Source organism: Nicotiana tabacum, chromosome 20 (genome assembly GCF_000715075.1).
Source record: "Nicotiana tabacum cultivar K326 chromosome 20, ASM71507v2, whole genome shotgun sequence".
Taxonomy (NCBI): domain Eukaryota; kingdom Viridiplantae; phylum Streptophyta; class Magnoliopsida; order Solanales; family Solanaceae; genus Nicotiana; species Nicotiana tabacum.
Window position 1 is genome coordinate 154,909,076 of NC_134099.1, and position 21,725 is coordinate 154,930,800.

Here is a 21,725-nt window from a genome sequence, read left to right on the forward strand (position 1 = left end):
ATTACTATCTGTATCAGCATACCCGTCGAAGATTTCAGCGATTCTTGTCTTGAATATAGAATCAACAGTTGTATACTTGAAGTTGCTTGTTTGGTTGTACTTTCCCTTCTTTCTCAGATAGTAGAATATGACGTCAATTGCTATACACAAATTTAATTACATAGTGTTAGTCCAATACATCACACATATTAAAGAATAATACAACTGAATACAGAAAAATACAGTTGAATATAGCTGAATACAGAAAGATACATATTAAAGAATACAACTGAATATAGCTGAATAATACAGCTGGATATAGCTGAATACAGAAAAATACATCGGAATTTGCTTTATTACAGGAGAAATTCATAAATAAAGAGGCAATTAAGTACATCATAGGGATTCAGTTAAATACATGTTATTCAAAACTAATGAGTCAATTAAATACATATTACTGTAATACATATGTTAGTTACAAACTACTGATAACTTTGAAAATACAGCAGAATACATTAAAATACAGCCAGGAATAATGATGCCATTAAATACATCATACAAATTTAGTTAAAAATATGTTGCATTTTGAACTAATAAAAAAATATTAAAATACATCAGAATACAATTAAATACAACAAATTTATTAGTAACATATGCATACAATTGAGTAAATCAAAGTAATGTAAGACAAATTTGGGTTAGAGCTCAATTTGTTAATTATACAATTAGACAAACCAATACTAAAGAAATGAATTATAGTGGATTTGGAAAGGATAAAACTTACATTGTCATCCCATAGTTTACCGTCAAAAGATAGAAGGTAAAACCAATTTTTTGAATTTACTTGATCAACTCCAAAATTCAATGGTATATGAAGTGTTGACTTGTTCTTCTTGTAATGGTCTTCCAAATTACTTCTACAACAATGATATAAAAAAGGAATTATATCCATTTTTTAAAATATAAATACGTAATAGACATACCGGGAAAAAACTCACTTCTGCTCATGTCTAGCAAGAAGACCATCACAAACCCATTTGTCGTATTCCTGAATTATTAATGTAGGGTGCGGCCCCATTATTGAATCATCCTCAAATGGGTGTCTTTTTTCAAAAATGGGGGTCAACTTTACTGAGGTACCTGTTGTTCATTGAATTTATGTATAGAGAGTTTTAATTATAAAAACCATGGTGAAATAGATAATTATTTTATAAAACACTAACCTGCAGAGTCGAAGTTAGACTCATAAGGTGAAGAATACCGTTTACTTGGTCGTCGATTCCTATGAGATGGTACTGGAGTTGATGCAACTTTTTTGCACTGTTGTGTATCACAATTCTAGTTTCTGGAATTTGATTGGGAAGAAACTTGTCGTCCAGCTCAAATTGAGATACATAGTAATCTGTAGATACATCCTCTTGGCCTATAGGTGGTAAGTCGCACAGCACCTTTGATGTAGTATTCCCCTCCACTCTTGTCTCCACACAAGGAGCATTAACCACTGCATTCTATTAGTCGTATGCATCATTGTTAGAAGTATGTTCAAAGACAATTGAATACAACTAAATACAGCTGAATACAGCTGAATAATACAACTGAATACAGCTGAATAGAAAAATACATCTGAATTTATTGTACTACAACAGAAATTCATGAATAAAGAGGCAATTAAGTACATCACGGAGATTCAGTTAAATACATGTTATTCAAAACTAATGAGTCAATTAAATACATATTACTGTAATACATATGTTAGTTACAAACTACTGATAACTTGAAAATACAGCAGAATACATCTGAATACATGTCTTACTTAGATACATCTGAATATATGTCTTACTTAGATAACTTAGAAGTATCTTCAATGAATACATCTGAATACATGTCTTACGAATACATATGAATACATGTTAGAAGTATGTTCAATGAATCTCCTTAAAAATTACAATAGAAATATAGATGCATATAGGATTAATATAATTTAAAATACTGAATTATTCTGTATATACTTGTATTTGACAATGTTATAAAATTGTTTTATATATGATTAATCAAAACAAGAGCGAACAGGAGATCTAAACATATACTAAAGAGGTTAAAAATGTTAAACCTCAATATTATCGCCGACTAGTGTATCAGTCTGTCTGTGACCTTTTGGAATATTTTGCAAGTTGGCTTCATATGGCATTTCAATACCATTATCACGTGTCATTGTGGTTTCATTTCTCTGGTGTAAACTTTCTTTTTTGCTAATTGTGTTGAAGATGGTCAGCAAGCATTTTAAAGTTATCATTGATTAATGATCTCAGAGACTTGAACTCGCCCACAACCTTAGCAAGACAGAAATAATTAGAAAGGTGCATTTGTACACATACGAATGTTAAGCACTAAACTGTAATGTTTAATGTGATAAAAAACTCACGTATTCTTTAAATGAATTTATGTCTTTCCTCAAAGAAGATACTTCTTCATTTTTGGAATTTGCTAGCTGATTGTGATGCAAAACATTTTGTGCAATTTCAGATACACCAACTGGAGCTGTATTTGAGTGATGAATATTCTGTTCCTTGCGCTTTTTATAGGGCGGTGATTAAGATGGACCAATACTTGTAGCATGTTTCTTCTTACACCGTAGATCAGGTGTAGGAGAAAAGTCATCTGAATCCTCTGCCGACTTGTCTGAATGAGTAGGAGGAGGATTGTTCTCAACAACAACACCTACTGGAGGAATCTGAATAACGACAAGCTCTATATCGGTTGGATGGATATCCTTGTAAACAATCTGAAAAACGAAATACAATCAAAGTCTTGCTACAGTGGATGTATTTTAATACTGGAATCAAAATGTAATTTGTATTCAAATGAAGGCAGTAATAATGATTAGTAAATCATATGCAACTGTATTCAGCTATATTAATGAAGGCAACAACAACTGTATTGAAGTTTCAATTAACCATGCAGCAGTACTAATGAGAATAGCAACAGCTGTATTCAGCTGTATGTAGATGTATGCAGCAACTATATGCAACTATACGTGTCATTAATGATTAGTAAATTGTAAAGTAGCCGCGATACAAATTGTATATTATCATGTTTCCCTTATCATTGAACATGTTGCTCATCAGATAAGCAAAGTTTGGTTGATTTCCGGTGGTTCTCTAATTGAGTATTCTGGGGACCACGTTATCAACTCGGAGTGCAATTTTGGGATCAACATTTGAACAACACTCATAAAACCACACTTGCATAGTTAGGGGCATCCCAACTATCCTGTAATACTTCTTTTGAGCATCCATCTTCTTGCTAATAAATTTTATCAGTGTTTCAAATGCTTTTAAACCCCATGGATATTCAGAATAGCGCCCACTCTCGACCAAGTCAAAATGTAGCCTGGGTATGGTTGTGCTGTTCTTCTCGGATGAAAAAATAAAGGTGTGTATGAAATAAAATAAAGCTATCTTCAATGCATCATCATCGTTGATGTGACCCCAGTTCTTGTCAGCAAAGCATTTCATCAAATGTTTCTTCTTGACAAGATTGGCACCTCCAAAGTAAATCTCAATAAGTCGGTTAGGAACATTTTTACTTAACTCAAAATCAGCATTGTTACCAACACATTTGAGGCCAGTCACAAGCGCAAACTCCCTTATTGAGAAAGATAATGAAGTACCATTGTTGTGTATAGCAAATACATTGTCAGGAGTTCCTTCTAACTGAAGAGCCATGAAGCATCTAAAGAGTTGATGTTGGACTTCACAACGCTTCATTTGAAGGAAATTTCCAAAACAAGTATTACCTAGTTGGTTGAACTGCTCTGGAGAAAGATTTTCTTTTAACTTAGAGAATATGTCAGTGTTAGTATATACACTGATATGCGGTGCAAATATAGACTGTTTTTTTACAAACAGCTTAATTCCCTGCATTTAACAAATGTAAAATACATATAAATACAACTGAATACAACACATATTTCATAAATACAACTGACATGAATAGATATGAATAGAACTAAAATCAACTTAATACAACACATATTTTCATAGTAAATTGAATATAACACATGTCATAATACAACTGAAATAAATACAACTGAATACAACACATAATCCAACTGACATGAATACATATGATTACAACTGACAACTATAAATATATATGAATATAACAGACAACTATAAATATATATATGAATACAACTGACAACTATAAATACATATAAATACAACTAACAACTATAAATACATATGAATACAACTGACAACTATAAATACATATGAATACAACTAACATGAAAATCCTTATAAATACAACTATAAGAATACATCAGAATACAACTGACAAATCTGTATTATTAATTTCTATAAGTACAAAAATACATTGAATATCCTTTTTGAACAGAGAACTCAACCGTTGTATACATATAAATACATCAATAATACAGATGAATACATCATATAATACCTTTTCTTCAAGTGTATCCAAGCTTTTACTTGCTTCAACCTCCTTCCCCTTGACAGCTGGAGAAATATGTTTTTTCCTCTTTTCCGCAATGAGAAGTCTTGTTTCCTTCAATGATTTCTCGACTTGGGTTTGTTTGAAATAGTCATGTCGAGATTTTGTTCTCTTCTCCAATGCCAAATTTTTGGCTATACCTGCATCCAATTCTCCTTGAGTGATTTGCAAGGAGAAAGAGGGCCCATCGAAATTGAGAATTTTAGTGGGTATACCTCTAGTAATCAACTTGATGGGTGTATTCTCAGACATTGTGAGAATACGCTTGGATACTGTTGATTAGAGAAAAATTGGTGAGTAGAGATGTTGTGAAAAAGCAAACACAACGAAAAAAAATAAAAAAAAATTACTTACCACACTAAATAAAGAAACAAATTAGTAGAATCTAGAGGAGATTAGGGTTTACGCCGAGATTGGGGGAAGGAGGAAGCAACGGTGTGGGTGAGGAGGTTTCTCTGATTTTGAGCGTGATTTTGAACGTGTGTTTAGAAGTTGTATGAAAATCGGTAAGTCTGAGAGAGAAAAATCGGAGGATGGAGAGAGAAAAATAAAACATAGCGTATTAAGTGACTTAAGTGTAGGATATAACCAAAATTAGAAAATTTGTTATAACCCATAAAAGGTATCTGTAGGAGGTAATTTATTTAAATGGTATTTATTTTAAATAAATAGGGGGTTAACCCATAAAAAGTCCTATAATTAATAGTTTAATACATCATTTGGCTTCCGGTATTAAAGCCCGGATAACTTGAGCTCTACATAAATTATGCAAAGCTTATTATCGAAAACTAAATGTTGTGTGGCTAATTTTGCTTGACTAATATCTCAATTCATGCGTTAATATTATTTTTTTGGGTCATTTAATTGCAAGTGAATCGATATGTAAAAGTATGTGTAGACAATAAATTTGCGTCGAGAAAATAAAATCAAGAATGAAAAATATTGCAACGATCATAGTATTTGATTTCAAGTAATATGAGTGTACAATCTCTATGAATCTTCTGATTCTTCTTTTCAATAGTAAATAAATTCAAGGGCTTTTGAGATTGATCTTGAATATGTAGTTGTTGCCACGAACGATGATCTTGTTCTTGAGCTTAAGCAGTCTTTGTTCTTGAGCTTTAGCTTGATTGCTTGAACTTGACCTTAATTTGTTCTTCGTTCTTGAGCTTGAACTTGATTTGTTCTTCGTTCTTGAGCTTGAACTTGATTGCTTGAAGCTTGAAACTTGTGGAGGAATTTGTAGTGTTTGATCCACGAGCTCTTTCTTGCTTCTTGTTATAACTTCTGGTGTCTTTTCTGGGTTATGAAGACCCCGATTTATAGTTATGGGAGGGAAGAGTTATGATAAGAACAAATTCTTTCCGACCAATCAAACTAAAGTATGACAAGGCTGCATTGATTGGCTAGAACATATCACGTGCACACGTGGCGCAGTTTTATTGGCCTTTTATGTGACCTGGCATGCCTCGTCATTTTTGACACGTGGCATGATCCTATTGGCTCTTCTATTTGACTTGGCGTGCCACGTCATATGACATGTGGCACCAAACTGGGCCTCTAGGAAGATGACATTTTGGGCTTAATGAAGTGGGCTCATCACTTTGGCCCAATTAAATGGGCTAGCCCAATGGATTAAGACTTATTTATTTAATCCGTGTATATTGGATTTATATAATTAATCCAATTATTAGCTCATAATATTTATTTGGACCAATATATCTTGAATTTAAAATGTAGTCGAAATTAATATATGAATTTAATTCTGCAAATTTTATACGCCTACGAATACCCCTACTTCAAGGCTTGTCAAGGTCTTTAAACTTCTGAAAATTAGACTTGAAGTATTAACTTGATAATAATATGTAAATCTTATTTGTCAAAACAGATAATGGATCGCTGTATCATTGACTACATGTCCGCTGATAGCTTGTTAGTAGTTTGGTCCACACTTAAATATCAAAGTGACTCCAACCATTATAATTAACAAGAGAGATGATAATGACTACTATCATTAGTATAGTGGAGATGCCATTTTCTTTCCAATGTTGTTGACTATCCGTTAAGAGCAGACCGGATCCATATGAATTTGGCAATTCATTCTTTGGTTGGATAAAGGAAAACCGAAGGCAACAAACGTGACATGTTTCTGAACCTATGTATTAAGTCCAATTTCAATATGGATTTGGCAATTGCACCGCCACCAACGTATTGAATCCTTCTAGGAGGAGTCTAATTGTTGGGAATAAACTCCACAGAAATAATATTTACGGTAATAAAAGCAAAATAATAATATAATACCGAGATACGGTAATTAACAAGAATAAAAGAGTAACAACGACATCAAGATTTTTACGTAGAAAACTCTTTTAATAAGGGAAAAGACCACGACCCCGAGAGGAGCAACTGATATCACTATAGTAAGGAATTTTACACTTTGTAGGTCCGAGTAAAATACTCCAAAAACCACTACAACACTCAAAGAAATAACCCTCTTTTGATATTCCCACCTCACTACAATATCGCTCACTCTCTATTTTCCTCACAGACTATTTTCTTATACCCTATCTCTGAAACCTCACTCTTTCTTTCTCTCTTTGTTGGTGTGAAGAAATGAGAGTTGAAGCTCTACTTTTATAGCCAAAGCTTCACCTCTAAAGCCTACAATATTTGACAATTTACACACACTTTTCACAATTCAACAAAGTTGGCTACCAAACCAAAGAAATTCAACAAGGTTGGCTACCTAACCAAACCAAGTCAACAAGGTTGGCTACCAAACCAAAGAAACTTTTATTAGGCACATGCCTAATACTTCTTCAATAAGATGGACATCATCAATCTCCCCCTCCAGTCTCATTCATCTAGAGGAGGTAACACTGTCTTCTAGTTTGAGTGCATGCCGACAAGTTCTTTGCATAGCTCGAACTTGTTCCTTGGTACCACCTTGGTTAGCATATCTGCGGGATTCTCACTTGTAGAGATCTTCAAGACTTTTAGAGATTCATCATCTACCATTTCTCGAATCCAATGATATCTCACATCAATGTGTTTGGTCCTTGCATGGTACATAGAGTTCTTGCTAAGGTCTATTGCACTTTAACTGTCACAATAAACGACATACTCCTTCTGATGCAATCCAAGCTCTTGAAGGAACTGTTTGAGCCATACCATCTCCTTGTCAGTTTCTATAGCGGCAATGTACTCTGCTTCAGTTGTTGAAAGTGCAACACACTTCTGCAACTTAGACTGCCATGATATAGCTCCCCCTGAAAATGTAAACAAATATCCAGTAGTGGATTTTTTGTTGTCAATGTCACCTGCCATATCAGCATTTGTATAGCCCTTCAAGATTGGATCAGATCCTCCAAAGCACAAACAATCTCCTGTGGTACCTCTCAGGTACCTGAGTATCCACTTGACTGCTTCCCAATGTTCCTTTCCAGGATTTTCAAGAAACCTACTGACAACACCAACTACGTGAGAAATATCAGGTCTAGTACATACCATTGCATACATCAAGCTTCCGACTGCTAAAGAATAAGGAACTCTAGCCATGTTCCCTTTCTCTTCCACTGTTGTAGGACACATCTTTTTGCTCAACTTTAGATGACTAGCAAGAGGTGTGCTGACTGGCTTAGCATTTTTCATGTTGAAGTGTTCTAGTACACGTTCAATGTACTTCTCCTGAGATAGCCACAACTTTCTACTTGTTCTCTCTCGAACTATCTTCATCCCTAGAATTAGTTGTGCTAGGCCCAAGTCCTTCATATCAAATGACTTAGACAGATCTCCCTTCAACTTTGCTATCAGCCCCTTGTCTTCATCCCTTGAAGTATACACATGGAGCAGAATAGGTCTTTAGGTATGTTTGACTTTTCATGAATGAGTCAAACTTCATGTACCACTGCCTTGGTGCCTGCTTCAATCCATAAAGACTCTTATTCAATTTGCACACCATGTGTTTCTTTACAGCTACTTCAAATCTTTTTGGCTGCTCCATATAAATCTCCTCTTCCAAATCTCCATGAAGAAATGCAGTTTTCACATCCAACTACTCCACTTCAAGATCTAGGCTAGCTGTTAAGCTCAAAATTGTTCGAATAGAAGTCATTTTGACAACAGGTGAGAAAATTTCGTCAAAATCAATACCTTTCTTCTATTCGAAGCTTTTAACCACCAATCGAGCTTTGTATCTGACCAGCTTGCCATTTCCATCTTTCTTGAGTTTAAAGACCCATTTGCATTTTAGTGGTCTTTTACCCTTTGGAAGTTCAACCAGCTTGTAAGTGCCATTTTTCTGTAGAGATTCCATCTCTTCTTGCATAGCTTTCATCCACTGCTTCTTTTCTGGATGGGACAACACCTCTTTAAGACTTTCTAGCTCCCCCTCATCACTGATGAGGACATACTCTGTGGAAGGGTACCTGCATGACTCTACCCTTGGCCTCTCTGATCTCCTCAGAGGTTGAAGCTGTTCTTCTTCCTGAGTGGGGTGCTCCACTTCCTCGACACCTTCATCAAGTTTCTCCTCCTGCTCAATAACCTCACCAGGTTGCTCCCTCTGCTCGGCAACCTTGTCGGTCGTACTTTCTGCACTTGTGGGATTGTTAGAAGTAGAAGGAATAGTAAAAAGGTTAGGAATTATACCATTCTTTGCCTTTTCTAACATATCGGCAGCAGTTCCAACTTTACTTTCTCGGAAGACTACATCTCTGCTTCTGATGACCTTCTTCTTTATAGGATCCCACAATCTGTACCCGAACTCTTCATCTCCATATCAAATAAATATGCAGGGAACAGATTTATCATCCAGCTTTGTTCTCTGCTCTTTTGGTACATGTGCAAAAGTTCTGCAACCGAACACCTTCAGATGCGAGTAGGACACCTCTTTGTTGGTCCAAACTCTCTCTGGGATGTCAAACGCCAACGGAACTGATGGACTCCTATTGATCAGGTAACAGGTTGTCTGAACTGCTTCACCCCAGAATGACTTAGGTAGTTTAGCCATTCTAAGCATGCTTCTCACCTTCTCCACAATGGTGCGGTTCATCCTCTCGGTTATGCCATTATGCTGCGGGGTTCCAGGAACTATCTTTTCATGTCTGATCCCATGACTTGAACAATACTCTTCAAATTCCCTTGAAGTGTACTCACCTCCATTGTCACTTCAGAGACGCTTTAGCTTTCGACCCGTCTCCCTTTCTACTAGAGCATGAAACTTCTGGAAAACTTGCAACACCTGATCTTTGGTTTTCAAAATATAAACCCATAATTTTCGTGAAGCATCATCAATAAAAGTAACAAAATATTTGTTACCGCTCATTGATTCAATTTCCATTGGGCCACGAACATCAGAATATACTAAATCAAGTGTATTCAATTTTCTTTTAGACGATGTCTGAAATGAGGCTCTATGTTGCTTACCAAATGAACAGTAGTCACAAGGTTTTACCATTGTACCTTTGGCATAAGAAATAAGTGATTTCTTGGCAAGAATCTGCAATCCCTTCTCGCTCATATGACCCATTCTTTTGTGCCACAAATCTGCAGAAATCTCATCTTGTGTCGCGTTCCATTCACCTCGGCATATTTCTGCATTTGTCCTGTGCAACGTGTCACGAGCAACTCCCTTTGCAATCACCAATGATCCCTTAGTGAGTCTCAACTTTTGATTTGCAAAATAGCTCTCGTATCCATCTCGGTCTAAAGCAATTCCCGAGATCAAGTTCATCCGCAAATCAGGTACATGTCGCACATCCTTTAGAACCAATGTGCATCCGACATTTGTCTTGATACAAATGTCACCAATCCCTGCAATCTTTGAGTAACTTGTGTTACCCATTCTCACTGTGCTGAAATCACCCGCTACATATATGCAAAAAAGATCTCTTACCGGTGTGGCATGGTAAGATGCCGTTGTGTCAACTACCCATTCCGACTCTGGACCTGACAGGTGCATGCATTCCTCTTCCTCATTTATAAAGAGGACAACATTATCATTGTTTTGCACCATGGCGGTTGTGTTGTCGTCATTCTTCTGGCCACTGGTTTCACCTTTGCCCTTCCTTAGATTTGGGCAATCTCTTTTGAAGTGCCTTGTTGATCACAGTTGTAGCAATTTTTGACTCTTGATTTGGATCGGTTCTTTGACTTCCCACGAGCTCCGGATCTACCATAGTTGTTCGAACTCCTTTGATAACTCCTGCCTCTACCTTCTGTGATGAGAGCATGTCATTGATTTTCAGGCTTCTTTCTCATCTTCTCATTGAGTAAAAGAGTCGACGTGACATCTTTCAACTCAATAATAGTCTTACCGTGCATGATAGTTGTTGTCAAATTATCGTACGAAGATGGCAATGAGTTCAATAGCAAGATGGCTTTATATTCTTCCTCTATTTTCACTCTGAGGTTGGCAAGCTGTGTGATTAGTCCGTTAAACACATTTAAATGTGACAAAAAATTCATACCTTCACCCATGTGTAGGGCGTATAACTGCTTCTTCAGGTACAATTTATTTGTCAGCGTTTTGGACATATATAGGCTTTCCAATCTTATCCAAATTCCACGTGCAATGTCTTCATTAATGATGTTATTTACCACATCATCTGATAAGTGCAACCTGATTGCACTAGCAACTATTTCATCCAAGTCAGCCCAATCCTCAACTTTCATGGTATCAGGCTTTTTGGCATCAACATCTAGTACCTTGTGTAATCCTTGTTGGATGAGCAGATCCCTCATCCTTCTTTGCCATGTTGAGAAACCGTTATCTCCGTTGAATTTTGCTACCTCGTACTTTACTCCAGACATTTTTATTTTTCACCGAGTATAGTACTACCTATAGTGAATAGTATTTCAGTGAACGAGCAGAACCTGTGCTCTGATACCAGTTGTTGAGAATAAACCCCCACAGAAATAATATTCACGGTAATAAAAGCGAAATAATAATGTAGCACCGAGATACGGTAATTAACAAGAATAAAAGAGTAACAATGACATCAAGATTTTTACGTGGAAAACCCTTTTAATAAGCGAAAAGACCACGGCCCCGAGAGGAGCAACTGATATCACTATAGTAAGGAATTTTACACTTGTAGGTCCGATTAAAATACTCCAAAGACCACTACAACACTCAAAAGAAATAACCCTCTTTTGATATTCCCACCTCACTACAATATCGCTCACTCTCTATTTTTCTCACAGACTGTTTTCTTATACCCTATCTCTGAAACCTCACTCTTTCTTTCTCTCTTTATTGGTGTGAAGAAATGAGAGTTGAAGCTCTCCTTTTATAGCCAAAGCTTCACTCTCTAAAGCCTACAATATTTGATAATTTACACACACTTTTCACAATTCAACAAAGTTGACTACTAAACCAAAGAAATTCAACAAGGTTGGCTAGCAAACCAAACTAATTCAACAAGGTTGGCTACCTAACCAAACCAAGTCAACAAGGTTGGCTACCAAACCAAAGAAACTTTTATTAGGCACATGCCTAATAATTCTTCAATGAGATGGACATCATCACTAATTAGAGCAGTTATCCCACATCGATGCTTTACTTTTTAATAGCAACTTCTGAGATCTATATATACCATATACTCATCATTCTATTAGTGCCAATTACAGCGTTTGCAAGCCACTTTACGTCTACTTTTGATGACTTGGAAACACTAACACGAAGATAATTTCTTCTTCTTATCTTTTACTTATCTTCATTCATCGATTTTTTTGTAGGTCAAATGAGAAAGATATGTTCTTGTTTAACGAGGTGATCCAAGAATTAAGAAGGCAGTCCAAGGATTTGAGGGGATGGGTACGCATCCCCGTTTGAATATCGGAGAGATTACTCTCATGGATCAATTATAGGAGAGATTACTTTCAATGTGGATCGACTATCGGAGAGGTTACTCTCAAAATGACCCAATTATCGAAGAGATTACTCTCAATGTGGCCTAACTACCGGAGAGATTACTCTCAATATGGCCCGACTACCGAAGAGATTTCTCTCAAAATGACCCGATTACCAGAGAGATTACTCTCAATGTGGTCCGACTACTGGAGAGATTACTCTCAAAATGTAATGACTTAGTCGGTCGTTTCGAGATTTGTAGCCCTATTTTCCCATTTCTGCTTCTTTTTGTGTTCTTCAGCTACATTATGATATGTCGGGTCAGTTGGTTTGGGTCTAGAGTGGGTTCGGAGAGGATTTGAGACACTTAGTCTCTTTTGTGAAGGTTTAAGTTTGAAAAGTTGATAGGATATTGACTTATATGTAAACAATCTCGGATGTGAATTCTGATGGTTCCATTAGCTCCGTTAGGTAATTTTGGACAAATAAGCACGTCCAGAATGTGATTTGGAGGTCCGTGGTAGAATTAGGCTTGAATTGGCGAAAGTTGAAAATTTGGCAATTTTGGCCGGTAGTGGAAAATTTGATATCTAGGTCAGAATGTAATTTTGGAAGTTGGAGTAGGTTTTTGGTGTCATTTTTTACGTGTGTGCAAAATTTTAGGTCATTTGGAGGTGATTTGATATGTTTCTGCGTCGTTTGCAGAATTTGGAAGTTTAAAAGTTCTTAGGCTTGAATCAGAGGGCAATTTGGTATTTTGATGTTGTTTTGAGTGTTTCGAAGGTTCCACCAAGTTTTTATGTTGATATATGACTTGTTAGTATGTTTGGTTGAGGTCCAGAGGGTCTCGGGATGATTTCGGATGGTTAATAGAAGTTTGGAATTTGGATAGTGCAGCTGAAGCTGCTGGTTCTATCTTAACCGCACCTGCGGAGTGGGAATCGCAGGTGCGAAGCCTGCAGAAGCAGAGAAAAGCTCACAGATGCGGGCAGGAGTGGTTTGGGCTTGAAGCGCAGGTGCAAGAAATGGAGCGCACCTGCGAGACTGCAGGTGCAATATTGTGACCGCATAAGCGGATTCTGAAGGAATAAGTGGGAACTGCACCTGCGATGGATTTTCTGTAGGTGCAGCGTCGCAGAAGCGACAGTTGGACCGCAGATGCATTATCTTTGGGCAGAAAGTATAAATTGTAGACTTAATTTTGGTCCATTCTTCACCACTTTTAGTCGGTTTTGGAGCTTTTGGGAGCGATTTTAAGGTATGATTCAAGGGATTATCAGTGAGGTAAGTTTTTTGAGCCCTAATACTCGTATATGTGGTGATTTTACGTTTTTAATCATGTTATTAGTGAAGATTAGGGGTGAAAATGTGGAGTTAGGGCTGGAGATTTTGGAGAGTTTGATATGAGGATTTGATGAGCCAAATGGAGTCGGATTTTGATGAATTTGAAATGTATGGACTCGTGAGTGAATGTGCTTTCTAGTTTTGCAATTTTTATCAGATTTTGAGACGTGGGACCGAGGGCCGGGTTTGAGTCGATTTAGCCCGTCATGCTATTTGGTTGGTTCCTACAGATATGCAGAGGATCAGTAGGTTCGTGAATGGTCTCGCGTATCAACTACGGATTCTTATGACCAGGTAAAGAGTGTCTACTACTTTTGAGGAGGTGGTTGACATTGATCAAGATATATAGTTGGTTCGCCGCTAGGCGCGAGTTGAGAGGGAGGCCAAGAGGCCTCGGATCTGGTAGTTTTGGTGGTGTTCCTTTTGGAGGTCAGTTCCAGCCCGGCAGAGGCCGTCAATTCATACATGCTCAGTCAGCTCATCCAGGTCACCGTGGTGGATCATCTGGCCATGGTCCTCACATTTCTCATTAAGGCCACTCATCTCTCAGTGCCCTTCCAGCTCATAGTTTGACTCATGCACCATCAGCTCATGGTTCATCTATGCCTGGTTCTTCTAGTGGGCATCCCGGTGCTCGGGGATCCCTTCAGTCCCCACCTCCATTTGCTGGGAGAGGTTGCTTTGAGTGTGGAGATTTGGGCCATATCAAGAGATTTTGTCCCCGCCTTACGGGAGGTTCATCCTAGCAGAGGAGTCAACCTTCGACTTCAGCACCAGTTACTTCCCCACCCGCCAAGCCAGCTTGGGGTAGAGGTCAGTCAGCTAGGGGTCTCCCTAGAGTGAGAGGCCGATTAGGTGGCGGTTAGGCCCGTTTCTATGTACTCCCTGCCAAGCCGGATGATATTGCTTCAAATGTTGTGATCACAGGAATTATCTCTGTTTGCCACGAGGATGCCTATGTATTATTTGATCCTGGTTCAATTATTTCATATGTATTGTCATATTTTGCTCGTTATTTGGGTACGCCTCGCGAGTCTCTTGTTTCATCTATTCATATATCTACTCCTGTGTGTGATACTATTGTTGTGGACTGCGTATATCGGTCTAGTGTAGTGACTATTAGGGGTTTGGATACCCGAGTAGACCTTTTGCTGCTTAGTATGGTTGATTTTGATGTGATATTGGGCATAGATTGGTTGTCTCCATGTCATGCTATTCTGGACTGTCACGCTAATATGGTGACGTTGGCCATGCCGGGGGTCCATGGATTGAGTGGAGAGGTTCGTCGGATTATGTTCCCAATAGAGTGATTTCATACTTGAAGGCCCAGCGGATGGTTGGGAAGGGTTGTCTTTGTGATGGCCTTTGTGAGGGATATCAGTGCAGAGACTCCTACTATTAATTCAGTTCCAATGGTGAGAGATTTTCCGGATGTGTTTCCTGCAGACCTGTCAGGCATGCCGATTAACTTCGGTATTGATTTTGTGTCGGGCACTCAACCCATTTCTATTCCACAGTATCGTATGGTACCGATGGAGTTAAAGGAATTGAAGGAGCAACTTCAACAACTCCTTGATAAGGGGTTCATTCGGCCTAGTGTGTCACCTTGGGGTGCACCTATTCTATTTGCGAAGAAGAAGGATGGAACTATGAGGATGTACATTGATTACAAGCAGTTGAACAAACCTCGTATTAATGATTTATTTGACCAGCTTCAAGGAGCGAGGGTGTTCTCCAAGATTGATCTCAGGTCAGGGTATCACCAGTTGAAGATCAGGGACTCAGACATTCTTAAGACAGCTTTTAGGACCCGATATGGTCATTATGAGTTCCTTGTGATGTCTTTTGGGTTAACCAATGCCCCAGAAGCGTTCATGCATTTGTTCAACAACGTGTTTCAGCCTTATCTCGATTCATTTTTTATTGTATTCATTGATGATATCCTGGTGTACTCTCACAGCCAGAAGGAGCACGCTAAGCATTTAAGAGTTCTATTACAGTAATTGAGGAAGGAGAAGCTTTATGCTAGGTTCTTCGAGTGTGAGTTTTGGCTTAGTTCAGTGGTGTTCTTGGGGCACGTAGTGTCCAGTGAGGGTATTCAGGTTAATCTGAAAAAGATCGAGGCGGTCTAGAGTTGTCCCAGACTATCTTCAGCCACAGAGATTCGTAGCTTTATTTGTTTGGCGGGTTATTACCATCAGTTCGTTCAGGATTTTCATCTATTGCATCACCCTTAACCAAATTGACCCAAAAGGGTGCTCCTTTCAGGTGGTCGGATGAGTGTGAGGCGATCTTTCAGAAGCTCAAGACTGCCTTGACCAAAACTCCAGTATTAATTATGCCATCAGTTTCAGGCTCTTGGGTGTGTGTTGATGCAGGAGGGTAGAGTGATTACTTATGCTTTTCGTCAGTTGAAGCCCCACGAGAAGAACCACCATGTTCATGATTTGAAGTTGGTTGTCATTGTTCACTTGTTCAATATTTGGAGGCACTATCTCTATGGTGTATCTTGTGAGGTGTTTACTGATCATCGTAGCCTCCAGTACTTGTTCAAATAGAAGGATCTTAATTTGAGGTAGCAGAGATGGTTGGAGCTGCTAAAGGACTATGATATTACTATTTTGTATCATCGGGGAAAGGCCAATGTGGTGACCGATGCCTGGAGTAGAAAGGCAGTGAGTATGGGTAGTCTTGCATTCCTTCTTGTGGGTGAGCGACCTCTTGCAGTGGATGTTCAGGCCTTGGCCAATCGGTTTGTAAGGTTAGATATTTCGAAGCCCAGTCGGGCCCTAACTTGTGTGGTTTCTCAGCCTTCCTTGTTTGATTGTATCAGAGAGCGCCAGTAGGATGATCCTCAGTCCTCAAGGACAAGGTTCTTCATGATGATGCCAGAGATGTGACTATTGGTGATGATGAGGTATTGAGGATGCAGGGCCGGATATGTGTGTCCAATGTAGATGGGCTTCCGGAGTTGATTTTTGAGGAGGCCCACAGTTCGCAGTATTTCATCCATCCGGGTGACACGAAGATGTATCACGGTTTGAGGCAACACTATTAGTGGAGGAGGATGAAGAAAGATATAGTTGGGTTTGTAGCTCGGTGCCTCAATTGTTAGCAGGTGAAATATGAGCATCAGAGATCGGGTGGCTTGCTTCAACAGATAGAGATTCCAGAGTGGAAGTGGTAGCGGATCACTATGAATTTCATAGTTGGACTCCCATAGACTTTGAGGAAGTTCGATGCTATATGGGTGATTGTGGATCGGCTGACCAAGTCGGCGCACTTCATTCCTATGTGTACTACCTATTCTTAAGAGCGGTTGGCTGAGATTTATATCCGAGAGATTGTTCGCCTGCATGGTATCCCAGTTTCCATCATTTCAGATAGAGGTACTCAGTTTACATCGCAGTTTTGGAGGGTCGTGCAGCAAGAGTTGGGTACTCAGGTTGAGTTGAGCACGACATTTCACCCACAGATGGACGGGAAGTCCGAGCACACTATTCATATATTGGAGGACATGTACGCACTTGTGTCATTGATTTTGGGGGTTAATGGGACCAGTTTCTACCGCTCGTGGAGTTTGCTTACGACAACAGTTATCAGTTGAGTATTTAGATGGCTACGTATGAGGCTTTATATGGGAGGCGGTGTAGATCTCCAGTAGGTTCGTTTGAGTCGGGCAAGGCCAGGCTTTTGCGTAGAGACTTGGTGCAGGATGCTTTGGACAAGGTGAAAGTGATTTAGGAGCGGCTTCGTACAGTACAGTCAAGACAAAAGAGTTATGCTGACAGAAAGGTTCGTGATATGTCTTACATGGTTGGGGAGAATGTTCTACTTAAGGTTTCACCCATGAAGGGTGTTATGAGATTTGGGAAGAAGGGCAAGTTGAGCCCTCGGTTCATTAGGCCTTTTGAGGTGCTTCAGAGGATTGGAGAGGTGGCTTGTGAGCTTGCTTTCCACCTAGCTTGTCGGGTGTGCATCCAGTGTTTCATATTTCTATGCTGCGGAAGTATATCGGCGATCCATCTCATGTCTTGGATTTCAGCACGATTCAGTTAGATGGTGATTTGACTTATGATGTAGAGCCAGTAGCTATCTTGGAGCAGCAGGTCCGAAAGTTAAGATCAAAGGATATAGCTTCAGTGAAAGTGCAATGGAGAGGTCAGCCCGTGAAGGAGGCTACTTGGGAGACTAAATGGGAGATGCGGAGCAGATATCCACACCTATTTGAGGCTTCGGGTATGTTTCTAGACCCGTTCTAGGACGAATGTTTGTTTAAGAGGGGGAGGATGTAACGACCCAGTCGGTCATTTCAATAGTTTTAGCCCCATTTCTACTAATTTTTGTGCTCTTCAGCTACATTATGATATGTCGGGTCAGTTGGTCTGGTTCTGGAGTGGGTTCGGAGAGGATTTGAGACACTTAGTCTCTTTTGTGAACGTTTAAATTTGGGAAGTTGACCGCATGTTGACTTATGTGAATTTTGATGGTTCGGTTAGATCCGTTAGGTGATTTTGGACATAGGAGCATGTCTAGAATGTGATTTGGAGGTCCGTAATAGAATTAAGCTTGAATTGGCAAAAGTTGGAAATTTGGTGATTCTTGTCGGCAATGGAAAATTTGATATCGAGGTCGGAATGGAATTTCAAAAGTTGGAGTGGGTTTTTGGTGTCATTTTTGACGTGTGTGCAAAATTTCAGGTCATTTGGAGGTGATTTGATAGGTTTGGACATCGTTTGTGGAAGTTGGAAGTTTAGAAGTTCTTAGGCTTGAATCCGAGGGTAATTCGTGTTTGATGTTGTTTTGAATGTTCCGAAAGTTTGACTAAGTTCGTATGTTGATATATGACTTGTTCGTATGTTTGGTTGAGGTCCCGAGGGGCTTGGGATAATTTCGGATGGTTAACGGAGAGTTTGGAATTTGGATAGTGCAGCTGAAGCTGCTGGTTTTGTCTTAATCGCACTTGCGGAGTGGGAACCACAAGTGCGAGGCCCGCAGAAGCAGAGAAAGGCTCGCAGATGCGGGTAGGAGTGGTTTGGGCTGGAAGCGCAGGTGCGAGAAGTGGAGCGCATCTGCGAGACCACAGGTGCGATATTGTGACCGCAGAAGCAGATTCTGAGGGAATAAATGGGAACCGCACCTACAATGGATTTTCTATAGGTGCGGCTTGGCAGGTGCGCCTGTTGGACCGCAGATGTGGTATCTCTGGGCAGAAAGTATAAATTGTGGGCTTCACGAATTTTGGTCCATTCTTCACCATTTTTAGTCAGTTTTGGAGCTTTTGGGAGTGATTTTGAGGAGGGATTCAAGGGATTATCAGTAAGGTAAGTTGCTTGAGCCCTAATACTCGCATATATGGTGATTTCACGTTGTTTAATCATGTAATTAGTGAAGATTAGGGGTGAAAATGAGGGGTTAGTGCTTGGGATTTTGGAGAGTTTGATTTGAGGATTTGAGGGGCCAAATGGGGTTGGATTTTGATGAATTTCATATGTATGGACTCATGAGTAAATGGGATTTCTAGTTTAGTAATCTTTGTCGGATTTTGAGACATGGGCCGGGGACCGGGTTTGAGACGATTTCGGGATTTTGGTCTAAATTGATAATTTTTCTTGTGATATTCATTCCATTAGCATATATTGATGGTATTGTACTGATTGTGAATAGAGTCAGAGCATTTGGAGGCCGAGTCGAGAGGCAAGAGCATCGTGGAGTAGGATTTTGGCTTGGTTTGAGGTACATAACACTTTCAAACTTGGTTCTGAGGGTTCGAAACCCCGAACTATGTGTTATGTGATTAGTATTGAGGTGATGCACATGCCTAGTAAGGGCGTGCACCATAAGAATTGTGGCCTGGTTCATTCCATGGCAACGTTTAGTGACTCTTTCTTGTTGATATCCATGTTTCCATCATGTGAATAAGTAAATGAGCTATAAATCATGCTAGGTATAATGTTAGGGCTTTACGCCGATACTTCTAGGACCCGAGTGGTCGTTTCTTGCTGTCATCTCACTAGTTTTATTGATGTTCTGTACTCAGTCTTATTCATGTATTTCATGTCTTAGTCTCTGTTGTTATTTAGTGGCACATCATATCATTGTTCTGGGCTAATTTTTATGGTATTGTGAGCCCGTGTGTGAAACTAAAGAGTGATGACTGAGTGAGGCCTAGATTCTGATTATGAGTGACAGTTATGGGATCGGGTTGCACGCTGCAGTGGTTATGTTGATGATTATAATAGCGCTTGGGCTGTAGGAGCCCTTCCGGAGTATGTAACACACCCCCAGTGAGCGCAGTTGATATTATTGAGGGATGGATCTTCCCTAGACATGGATCTTATCCGAAGTATTTATACCTGGAGATGGATCTCTCCATCGGTCTGGAATGGCCTTCCTCGAGTGACTGTTGTCAGTGATGTGTATATATTCCGGGATGGATCTTCCCTGGGCGGATGGCCATATAAAGTACCGAGTGGTTGAGCACTTGAGAGTGGAGGTACACGGTACATTTTCATGCATTCTGTATATTGGCACATAGAGATTTGTTGAGCTTGATACACCACATTGTCCAGATATGTATTTACTTTACTGTTGAGCTGAATAATTGAATTGAGAGCATGCATACTTTTCTGCACAGGTTATTCTATTTACCTGTTAAGGTTAAGTTCGTCACTTCCTATCAGTCCATAGATTGGACTTGTTACTTACTGAGTTGGTGTACTCACGTTACCTCCTGCACCTTGTGTGCATATCCAGGTATCTCTGGCCACGATAGCGATTGTTGACTATTCCAGTTTCAGACTTTTATCGAAGATAGCGAGGTAGTTGCCTGGCGATCACAGTCCTGTTTTTCTCCTTCTTTATCTTCCTTTTAGTGTATTTTGGGTACTCTTAACTATGTTAGTCTTGATATCTTTCAGAACAATTTGTAGTAGTTGCTCATGACTTAGCGACACCTCGATGTCGGGCTATTTATTTTCGTATTTTGTTTTCGAGTTGACCTTTTTTTAATGAAATTTCAATATAAAAAAGGCTTTTATATATCTTTTGATGAAATATAGAAGTGTTTTGGGAGTGTGTTGACTTGCCTAGTTCCATGATAGGCGCCATCAAAACCGGGTTTAGTTTTGCGTCGTGACACAAAATGACCCGACTAGCGGAGAGGCCAACTTAATATGCAAAGGGACTCATATGTCCACCTTAAGATTGGAAAGTTATAGTTCCTTTTAAGGACAAACCCACGAAGAGGCCAACTTAAGGGGCAAAGGGGCTTATATGTCCACCTTAAGATTGGAAAGTTATAGTTCCTTTTAAGGACAAACCCACGAAGAGGCCAACTTAAGGTGCAAAAGGACTTATATGTCCACCTTAAGATTGGAAAGTTATAGTTCCTTTTAAGGACAAACCCGCGAAGAGGCCAACTTAAGATGCAAAGGGACTTAAATGTCCACCTTAAGATTGGAAAGTTATAGTTTAAACTCAAAGACGACATCGACTTGACGATATCGACTTGAACCCTTGGAAAACTTTGAAGATTTGGCGGACTTTGCGGACTTCAACTTGAAGAGTGGTTGACTTTTGAAATTCAACTTGAAAAATTACCAGACTTGAAGACTTCAACTTGAAGATTTGGAGGGCTTAAACAATTTTACTTTAAGACCGGCGAATTTGAAGACAGAAATTTGAAGACCGATGGACTTGAAAACTTCAACTTGGAGACTTGGAGGGCTTAAATATTTCAACTTGAAGAGCGGAGAACGTGAAGAATTCAACTTGGAGATTTGAAGGGTTTAAATATTTTAACTTCTCTTTTGCATTACATTGTCCGACTATTATCTTAGTCGCATAATTTTCAGCTTTACGCGCTTGTAACAAAAGATACATATCTTGTCGTGGGAGAGTCCAAATAATGAACCGTTTGATTTCTTGAAATTTAGACTTCAATATCTAAAATATGTCCAAAACTTAGAATCAAACACCTTCATAATCGCCCCAGATACTACTTTGAAATCAACTTTAGATTCCATCATGTTGA